Below are 10,565 nucleotides of genomic sequence, written 5' to 3' on the forward strand. Positions count from 1 at the left end.
ACCGCTGTACTTTGAGGGGCCCTGTGCCAGTGCCAATGCCAACGAGTGGGCCCCCCCTGCTTGCTCAGGTTCACAGCACTTGCAAAGTTGAAATACTTACCTCTCCCTGCTCCACTGCCGTGACGTGGTCCAGATTTCCTGGGCCCACTAATTACTTGAACCAGCCCTACCCACCACAACTTTAGCCAAATGACCCCCAATTTCAAATGCCTTCCAATTATTATAAGGTAAATTACGCTTGACAAGCTTCATTAAGGAGAATGGATGGTTTTGACATTAAAATGGGCACTCTAGGTGTTTTCCTGTCCCCCACTCACTGCCGACTATGCTGCCCCATTGACTTGCATTGGGTTTCGTGTTTCGGTCGATCCCAACTTTACGTCATAATCGGCCGATTTCACTCGACCCGACTTTTGAGATAGTCGGGTTTCGCGAAACCCGGCTCGACTCTAAAAAGGTCAAGGTCGCTCAACTCTAGTGGAGACCTAGAAAAAATATCTGTGCAAATGAAAATTTTAAAATATTCTTTAACAAAATACCAATCCTTATGCCGAAACCCGGGATCAAACCAGGGACCTTTAGATCTTCAGTCTAACGCTCTCCCAACTGAGCTATTTCGGCTGATGGGGGTCTTCAATATTCCACAGTGTGAACTGAGGTACAGAAGAGTTTCAGAAAAGAAAATTATTTTTATATCATCAGTAGTTCTGAAGATTTATCGTCCTGGTGGAAAAACAGTAAGTTATAGTAGCATATTGAAAGTGATACAATAGTGGACAAGTCGGGGTATAGATAGTCACAATTTATTACAAGACCTTTTTATTATATTTAGAACAGACTAAAATACTAAATTTTACTGTACAGAGAAACGCCTTCAAGAGGACCTGTCCCAAGGTCAGAACTGGCCAGTTTTTGCACTTATTTTATTCCCACTGTTCCTTTGAGTTTACTACTTTTTAGCTTTTTTACAATTCTCCATACAGGTCCTGAGATACGGGCATTTTTATTTAGTGATCGTGTTTATGTCTTTTACAAGGAGGCGTTACTTGCAGGGTAATAATGTAATAAAGAGTAAAGGGTAATAAAGCTGAAGAACCTGATGGCAGAAAAAAACTGATGTCAGAAGTGGGATTTGAACCCACGCCTCCAGAGGAGACTGTGACCTGAACGCAGCGCCTTAGACCGCTCGGCCATCCTGACTTCACTGAATTCTCTCTGTTATTAACTGTTTGTGAACCAGATGGTAGAGAGATGATCATTGCTTTGGATGTATAGCAATGTATCATAATTTATTTTTATTATTGATCATTAACTCTTTAGTGACAGAGACACTTTTGAGCTTAATGACCAAGCCCAATTTTTCCAATGTGACAAGTGTCATTTTATGCGTTAATAACTCTGCAATGTTTCAACATATCACAATCATTTTGCAAGTGTCTGTTTGTGACATATTGTCCTTTATGTTAGCAGTAAATTTAGGTCAACATGTTTTTAGCCTTTTTCTGAAAATATCTATAGTTTTGTGTCTAAAATTTTGGGAAATTAGACATTTTAACACTTTAACTGTTTTTATCCTTAAGCCAGATAGTCACATCACACAAAATCTATCTATATAATCGTCTAAAGGGTACTTCCGTCTGTCTGTCTGTCACGGAAATACCGCGTCGCTGATTAGTCGCAGCCGCAACTCGGCTGAGAATTAGTCCCTCCCTACTTCCGTCCAGTCAGTGCCCGGCGCCCGCTCTATACCCCTCTCCAGTCAGTGCTCACACAGGGTTAATGGCAACGTTAACGGTCCGCATAACGCACTTCGTTAACGCTGCTATTAACCCTGTGTGACCAACTTTTTACTATTGATGCTGTCTATGCAGCATCAATAGTAAAAAATTTAATGTTAAAAACAATAAAAAACAAACAAACCTGCTGTTCTCACCTTCAGTCAACCGCCGATGCGCATGCGGCAGCCGCCAGCTTCCGTTCCCAGAGATGCATTGCAAAATTACCCAGAAGACTTAGCGGTCTAATGAGACCGCTAAGTCATCAGGGTAATTTCGCAATTCATCTCTGGTAACGGAAGCTGGCGGGAGCCACACGCGCATCGGGACAGCTTCGCTGAACGCCGGAGGGTGAGTATATAACGATTTTTATTTTAATTATTTTTTCTATATACTACATGGGCTGTGTTATACACTGCCTGGCTGCTATTTACTGCATGGGCTGTGTTATATACTGTGTGGGCTGTGCTATAAATTATGCGGGCTGTGTTATATATTGCGTCGCTGCTATATACTATGTGGGCAGTGTTATATACTACGTGAGCAGTGTTATACACTGCGTTGGCTGTGTTACATACTGTGTGGCCACTGTTATATACTACGTAGCCACTGTTATATACTGCGTGGCCACTGTTATATACTGCGTGGCCTGTGTTATATACTGCGTGGGCTGTGCTATATACTGCGTGGCCTGTGTTATATACTGCGTGGCTTGTGCTATATACTGCGTGGGCTGTGTTATATACTGCGTGGGCTGTGTTATATACTGCATGGCTGTGTTATATACTGCGTGCCCTGTGTTATATACTGCGTGGCTGTGTTATATACTGCGTGGGCTGAGCTATATTTTACTTGGGCTCTGTTATATATTGCGTGGGCTGTGTTTTATACTGCGTGGGCTGTGCTATATGCTGTGTGTGCTGTGTTTTATACTGCGTGGGCTGTGCTATATGCTGCATGTGCTGTGTTATATACTGTGTGGGCTGTGCTATATACTGTGTGGGCTGTGTTATATACTGCATGGGCTATGCTAAATGCTGCATGTGCTGTATTATATGCTGCATGTGCTGTGTTATATACTGCGTGGGCTGTGTTATATGCTACGTGTGCTGTGCTATATATTACATGGGCTGTGATATATACCACGTGGCTGTGTTACATACTGTGTGCCCTGTGTTATATACTGCGTGGTTGTGTTATATACTGGATGGGCTGTGCTATATTTTATGTGGGCTGTGTTATATATTGCGTTGGCTGTGTTTTATACTGCGTGGGCTGGCTATATGCTGCATGTGCTGTGTTATATACTGCGTGGGCTGTGTTATATACTGTGTGGGCTGTGTTTTATATTACGTGTGCTGAGATATATACGGCGTGGGCTGTGTTATATACTGCATGGGCTGTGTTTTATATTACGTGGGCTGTGTTATATACTGCATGGGCTGTGCTAAATTCTGCATGTGCTGTGTTATATGCTGCGTGTGCTTTGTTATATACTGTACTGCGTGGGCTGTGTTATATGCTGCATGTGCTGTGCTATATATTACGTGGGCTGTGTTATATACTACGTGGCTGTGCTATATATTACATGGGCTGTGTCAAAATAGTCAATAAATAACATTTCCCATATTTCTATTTTACTTTCTATGTCTATTTCTGCATCATTTTTGTAAATCTCTTTTTATTTTGTTTAGAAGTTAGAAGGGATAAATGTTTGCAGCAAATTTTCATTCTTTTTCAAGAACTATTATTACCGTATATACTCGAGTATAAGCCGAGATTTTCAGCCCAAATTTTTGGGCTGAAAGTGCCCCCCTTGGCTTATACTCGAGTCACGGTAGCGGTGGGGTCGGCGGGTGAGGGGGAGAGGGCGCTGAGGTATACTTACCTAGTCCCAGCGATCCTCGCGCTGTCCCTGCCGTCCCACGGGCTTCGGCGCTGCAGCTTCTTCCTCTCTTCACCGGTCACGTGGGACCGCTCATTAGAAAAATGAATAGGCGGCTCCACCTCCCATAGGGGCGGAGCCGCCTATTCATTTCTCTAATCAGCGGTGCTGGTGACCGCTGATAGAGAAAGAAGCTGCGGCACCGAAGACAGCTGTGACAGGCGGGGACAGCGCGAGGATCGCCAGGACTAGGTGAGTATGTTATATTCACCTGTCCACGTTCCAGCCGCCGGGCGCCGATCCATCTTCCCGGCGTCTATCTGCGCTCTGACTGTTCAGGTCAGAGGGCGCGATGACGCACTAGTGTGCGCGGCGCCCTCTGCCTGATCAGTCAGAGCAGAGAAACGCCGGGACTGGACGCTGGGAGCTGCAATCAGCGAGGTGAGTATGGCATTTTCTTTTTTTAATTGCAGCAGCAGCGGCCATGGCACAGACTTATACCAAGCATCTATGGGGCAATATGAGCGCAGCAGAGCACAGTATGGGGCAGATATGGGGATATATGAACGCAGCAGAGCACAGTATGGGGCAGATATGGGGATATATGAACGCAGCAGAGCACAGTATGGGGCAGATATGGGGATATATGAGCGCAACAGAGCACAGTATGGGGCAGATATGGGGATATATGAACGCAGCAGAGCACAGTATGGGGCAGATATGGGGATATATGAGCGCAACAGAGCACAGTATGAGGCAGATATGGGGATATATGAACGCAGCAGAGCACAGTATGGGGCAGATATGGGGATATATGAACGCAGCAGAGCACAGTATGGGGCAGATATGGGGATATATGAACGCAGCAGAGCACAGTATGAGGCAGATATGGGGATATATGAACGCAGCAGAGCACAGTATGGGGCAGATATGGGGATATATGAACGCAGCAGAGCACAGTATGGGGCAGATATGGGGATATATGAACGCAGCAGAGCACAGTATGGGGCAGATATGGGGATATATGAACGCAGCAGAGCACAGTATGGGGCAGATACGGGGATATATGAACGCAGCAGAGCACAGTATGGGGCAGATATGGGGATATATGAACGCAGCTACTGATGTCTCAATTAATTTTACTTTTATTGGTATCTATTTTTATTTTTGAAATTCACCGGTAGTTGCTGCATTTCCACCCTAGGCTTATACTCGAGTCAATAAGTTTTCCCAGTTTTTTGTGGCAAAATTAGGGGGGTCGGCTTATACTCGGGTCGGCTTATACTCGAGTATATACAGTACTTTAATATTGATTTTGAATCCCTTACAGGCTAAGCTAATTTTGAGCTTAGTTACAAGAAAGCATCTTTGAGGAGACAATTTTTTCCCTCTAGCAAAATGGTGCCGGCGGCTCCTGCACAGCAGCATTTGTTGGCGATCCGATAGATGCTACTGTGCAGGCACTGTCGGCACCATTTTGACAGAGTATTTTTTCTGAATAAATTTATATCACCAAATAAAATAAATAAGTGGACATTATACATGCAATCATGCTACAGCGCAAGTGCTGCCGGCGCTATGTTGATGAAGATAATTTTGTTCTCCCACAATAATATATGACCAAATCATGAAAAAATACATGCATATTATCCATTGTATTATCCTACAGCGCCAGCGCCTGTGTGATGAATGTACTTTTTTTTCTAAACAATATTCTATCAAGTATGTAAAATAGGGGGCAGGTTACTGAAGGATCACTGACCTGTCATAAGCCCATACAGATGCAAATGTAAGCATAGAATCACTTAAAGCCCCACCCACACACCTCCCACAGCCCCACCCACAGCCCCACCCACAGCCCCGCCACAGAGCACGGGGATCTCATTAACTGAAAGTTGCAAATAAAGATTAAACAACAACCACAAGATGGATTTCATCACCCAGGTGTCATTGTAATCAGTATATCTGCGCTGACCTGACAGTGTCTGTAGGTTACTGTGCACAATCCTGCTGACAGGTTCACTTTAAGCCAGCTTGTCACACCACACAAAAAAGTTAATAAATAACATTTCCCATATCTGTACTTTTTGTCAGCATAATTTCTCAAACCTCCTTTTATTTTGTTAGAATGTTAGAAATGTCAAAATTTAGCAGCAAGATTTCATTTTCTTCTCAAGAAAATTTCCAAGTCCTATTTTTTGCAGATCTGTTCAGTTTTGAAGTGACTGTGAGGGGCCTATAGGAAACCCCCCCAGTAGTGATACCATGTGAAACACTGCAAAATGGCTGTTAGTAAATGTGTTAACCCTTCATTTCGGGTTCCTCAGTTTTGGGTTTTGTATCCGGTACCAGAACTGTACCCGAGCTCTCTCTCTCCTTACGGGTCACCTCTGTATCACTAGAAACTGTATTTGATTATTTTAATTTTAAACTGTTAATGTGAAATTATTAATGTAATAAAACAGACACACGGATGGAATACAGATCCGAATGTTTGAATTTTCTGGGTGAAAATAGGATGAATATTCATTTGCTCATCTGAACCCGGCCTTACGCTAAGTATTCGGATTAATTACTTTTTCAGGCTATTTATAGTGATGTCGTTTCCTAATAAGGGTTTTTTCTTTTCTTGTAGTTTTTGTGCAGAAAAATATATTTGACACTAAATAGCATTTATTGCTCATCTGATTGATCTAATGCCTGATGATATATTTTTGTTACATATTATTTCTCGCAAGACACATTCTGAGCAGTAAAACCAGTCCCCAAAGTTGGCATTTTGGCAGAATTCCTGAGGGTCCTTGGGGCAAATTTAAAATGTCCTGAATTTTTCCTTTCAAAATAGACTCTGGAAACATCAAATAGTTTTCAGCGTGTCAAAAAAACTCATGCTTGGCTGGTTTACTAGCAGGAACTGAGCCACGATCCAGAATAGTCAGACTGTCAGGTCCTTGGCAGCTTCTCCCAGCCTGCTGCCCGGGGTTTACTTGTTCCCTCGCTGCTCCAGTCTCTATAGCGCCTGCTGCCCTTATACATCAGGGATCAGAGAACGGATCCTTGTTCCATCATTGCATTCACCTCTATCTTCCTCCATGATACAGATACAGCTCATAGTGTGATACCGGGCAGGGGGGCTGGCACTGGCACTGGACTCCCGACTCACAGGCCTGATAGCAGACACTTAGTTTACCACTATTACTGGTACACCACTGAATTCACGCTAAGAACTTGCTCACACAATGCTTTCACCAAACAAAAAGGAAAATGCAGTAAAACTCCTGCGTTTTACTATATTTTTTTTAAATTTGCAACAATAAAATGCTTTGGGAACACATCATGTAAACACAGCCTTATACTTTATTTTTATGATATTCAAATTAGTAAAGTAATTAAACCATATTTTCTTTGTTTTCTTTGCTGCGATGTTTATTCCTTATAACACAAAATACTAATAAAAAAACAACAAATCTAGAGATCCCTGTATCAGGAAAAAGTAAAATGAGGAATTTTAGCCTTTCATTAGAAACTATCATATACATGTTAGGATTTTTTATTAGTTTAGATTTGATTTGTAAATAACAATTAGTAATGAAACGTTGCAGTTATTATATTGGCCACTAGATGTCAGTATCAGATACACATGTTACAGACTTTTAAAACAACAATTACAATTTTTAAGATTAGTGGATGCTTTCCTGAAACGGAAAGTACTTGCAAGCAGCATAATACAAAGAATAGCAGGTTTACCCAGAATCCTTTGCAGTAGGCGGAGCTATGCAAATCATCTCTTTCCACCCCGGTCTAACCCACAGCGCTTGGAACCGCCAAGCGTGCAATGCTGCGGATTAGTTTCTAAATTTACACAGCCAACCAATTCCTACCTGTGGACACGTGTTTCGGGCTTTAGGCCCTCATCAGCACAGGGCTGGAATTGGTTGGCTGTATTAAGTAGAGGGCTTTTCGGTCTCTTTCGTCCCGCCACATTTAGCCCAACTTGGGTCTCTCCCTAAGGTGGCTAGCATATATGTATAATTTTTAAGATTATAAGTTCATGCTAAAAACATACAACTCTGCCCTTCACCTCTCCAAACAAACCTATTTCAACACCCTCATCACCTCACTGTCCAATAATCTTAAACGTCTCTTTGACACTTTCCAGTCTCTACTCAAACCAAGAGTGCAGGCCCCAACCACGGATCTCCGCGCTGACGATCTGGCCAATTACTTCAAAGAAAAAATTGACCACATTCGACAAGAAATCATCTCCCAATCTCTTCATAGCATGCACGGTCCTCCCTCCCCCACTGCATCTAGTTCACTCTCTGATTTTGAACCAGTTACAGAAGAAGAAGTAAGCAGGCTCCTTGCATCTTCTTGCCCAACCACTTGCGCCAGTGACCCTATTCCGTCACATCTCCTCCAGTCCCTTTCCCCTGCTGTGACCTCTCACCTAACAAAAATATTCAACCTTTCTCTCACTTCTGGTATTTTTCCATCCTCATTTAAGCATGCCATCATACATCCATTACTTAAAAAACCATCCCGCGATCAAAACTGTGCCGCTAATTATAGACCTGTCTCTAATCTTCCCTTCATCTCTAAACTCCTCGAGCGCCTGGTCCACTCCCGTCTTACCCGCTACCTCTCAGATAACTCTCTTCCCGACCCTCTTCAATCTGGTTTCCGCTCTTTACAGTCTACTGAAACTGCCCTCACTAAAGTCTCTAATGACCTACTAACAGTTAAATCTAATGGTCATTACTCCATGCTAATTCTCTTGGATCTCTGCGCAGCATTCGACACTGTGGATCATCAGCTCCTCCTCACTATGCTCCGCTCCATCTGCCTCAAGGACACCGTTCTCTCCTGGTTCTCCTCCTATCTCTCTGACCGATCCTTCACTGTATCTTTTGCTGGTTCCTCCTCCTCTCACCTTCCCCTTACTGTTGGGGTTCCTCAAGGATCAGTCATAGGCCTCCTCCTCCTCCTCTTCTTTGTATTCTGCCCCTATTGGACAAACAATCAGTAGATTTGGTTTCCAGTACCATCTCTATGCTTATTACACCCAATTATACACTTCTTCTCCTGTTATCACGCCGACCTTTTTAGTAAACACCAGTGATTGTCTTACCGCTGTCTCGAACATCATGTCCTCCCTCTATCTGAAACTGAACCTGTCAAAAACTGAACTCCTCGTGTTTTCTCGCTCTATTAACCTACCTTTGCCTGACATTGCCATCTCCGTGTGCGGTTCCACCATTACTCCAAAGCAACATTATCGCTGCCTTGGGGTCATACTTGATTCCGAGCTTTCATTCACCCCCACATCCGATCACTGGCTGGCTCTTCTTATCTGCATCTCAAAAACATTTCTAGAATTCGCCCTTTTCTTACTTTCGACTCTGCAAAAACTCTTACTGTTTCACTTATTCATTCTCGTCTGGACTATTGTAACTCTTTACTAATCGGCCTCCCTCTTACCAGACTCTCCCCGCTCCAATCTGTCCTGAATGCTGCAGCCAGGATCATATTCCTCACCAACCATTACACCGATGCCTCTACCTTGTGCCAGTCATTACACTAGTTACCCATCCACTCAAGAATCCAGTACAAAACTACTACCCTCATCCACAAAGCTCTCCATGGCTCAGCACCACCCTACATCTCCTCTCTGGTCTCAGTCTACCACCCTACCCGTGCCCTCCGCTCCGCTAATGACCTCAGGTTAGCATCCTCAATAATCAGAACCTCCCACTCCCGTCTCCAAGACTTTACACGTGCTGCGCCAATTCTTTGGAATGCACTACTTAAAATTTCAGAAACTAATATAATACCATAGGATCTCAAGAAACTTATCATAAACTATCCTAAAATAACAAATCTTTATTCATATAAGCAAAGAACCTGTATTGGTTCACACCGCAAAAAACGGACAAAAATAACAAAAACAAAAAATGTGCTCAAAACAAAACACTAAGTTAAAATTGGGGGGGGGGTACTATGAATCCCTAATTAGTACTATGCTTCTACCCTACCTGGCTGTGGAGGTTGACACCCTACGGGGGAGCGTTGTGGCGCCCCCACTCCGCGGCGGCTGTCCCTGGGTTACTAAGGCACCCTACGATAGCCACGGGACACCCACTACCCACAGCCTAGGGCCCACTACAGGCTAAACAGAGAAGCTCCTGTACTAAGGGAACACTAGATCCCCACAGAGTAAAAACAACATGCAGAACACATAAGGCACATCGATGCAGACGTATTTGTCGGGGAGTGCTTATAGGGGCACAGTCTCATACAGGTATATACTGCCAGTCATGGCCGATCCACTTGACCCTGGCTGAACCCGCAGACCAGTGTCACCCAAGCATGTGTACAAGTGTAATCACAACTCTAGATGATACATTGTGAGCACTTATCTCCCTGTGTACGTCCTTTGCCCTAGACCACAGCGCCTCAACGCGTTTCGCCCTCCGCGGGCTCCTCAGGAGGCAAGATTCACTGACGTGTGTCCTGATGCGGTGTCATGGCTGAGTGATCCCCAGCAAAGCCGCTCTTTTAACCCACTGCCGCCATAGCGGTGGACTAGATCGCCACGCCCCCTACCTGCGCATGTCCGGTGAGTCCGGCGTCACTGCGCTTGCTCCCGCTGGTTCGCCTGAGACCCCGCCAGCGGCAGGCCGGCGTCCGGGTCCCCGCTGCCCCATCACTTCCGGGGACGCGCTAAGCGACCAGCGCCACTTCCGGATTATCCCCCGCTTGTTCTCACTGCGCATGCTCCAGCCCCAAATCCTGCAGCTGCGCACATCTCCCGATATTTTACTGCGCTTGCGCACGGATGATCAGTGTGATGACGTATGTTTTATTGAGGCACTCAGACAATGCCTTACCACGGACATAAGTCC

The 10,565-nt window shown here is 44.4% G+C and overlaps 2 non-coding genes across 2 annotated transcripts; both read right to left on the reverse strand.

Annotated features, from left to right (window-relative positions):
- Window positions 1-548: 548 nt before the first annotated feature.
- Window positions 549-621, reverse strand: TRNAF-GAA (transfer RNA phenylalanine (anticodon GAA)). Its single transcript has one exon. It is a non-coding gene; the product is annotated as a tRNA-Phe (tRNA).
- A 496-nt stretch (window positions 622-1,117) lies between these two features.
- On the reverse strand, window positions 1,118-1,200 carry TRNAL-CAG (transfer RNA leucine (anticodon CAG)). Its single transcript has one exon. It is a non-coding gene; the product is annotated as a tRNA-Leu (tRNA).
- Between the last annotated feature and the right edge of the window lie 9,365 nt (window positions 1,201-10,565).

The sequence above is a fragment of the Ranitomeya imitator genome, chromosome 10 (genome assembly GCF_032444005.1).
Source record: "Ranitomeya imitator isolate aRanImi1 chromosome 10, aRanImi1.pri, whole genome shotgun sequence".
In the NCBI taxonomy this organism is placed as follows: domain Eukaryota; kingdom Metazoa; phylum Chordata; class Amphibia; order Anura; family Dendrobatidae; genus Ranitomeya; species Ranitomeya imitator.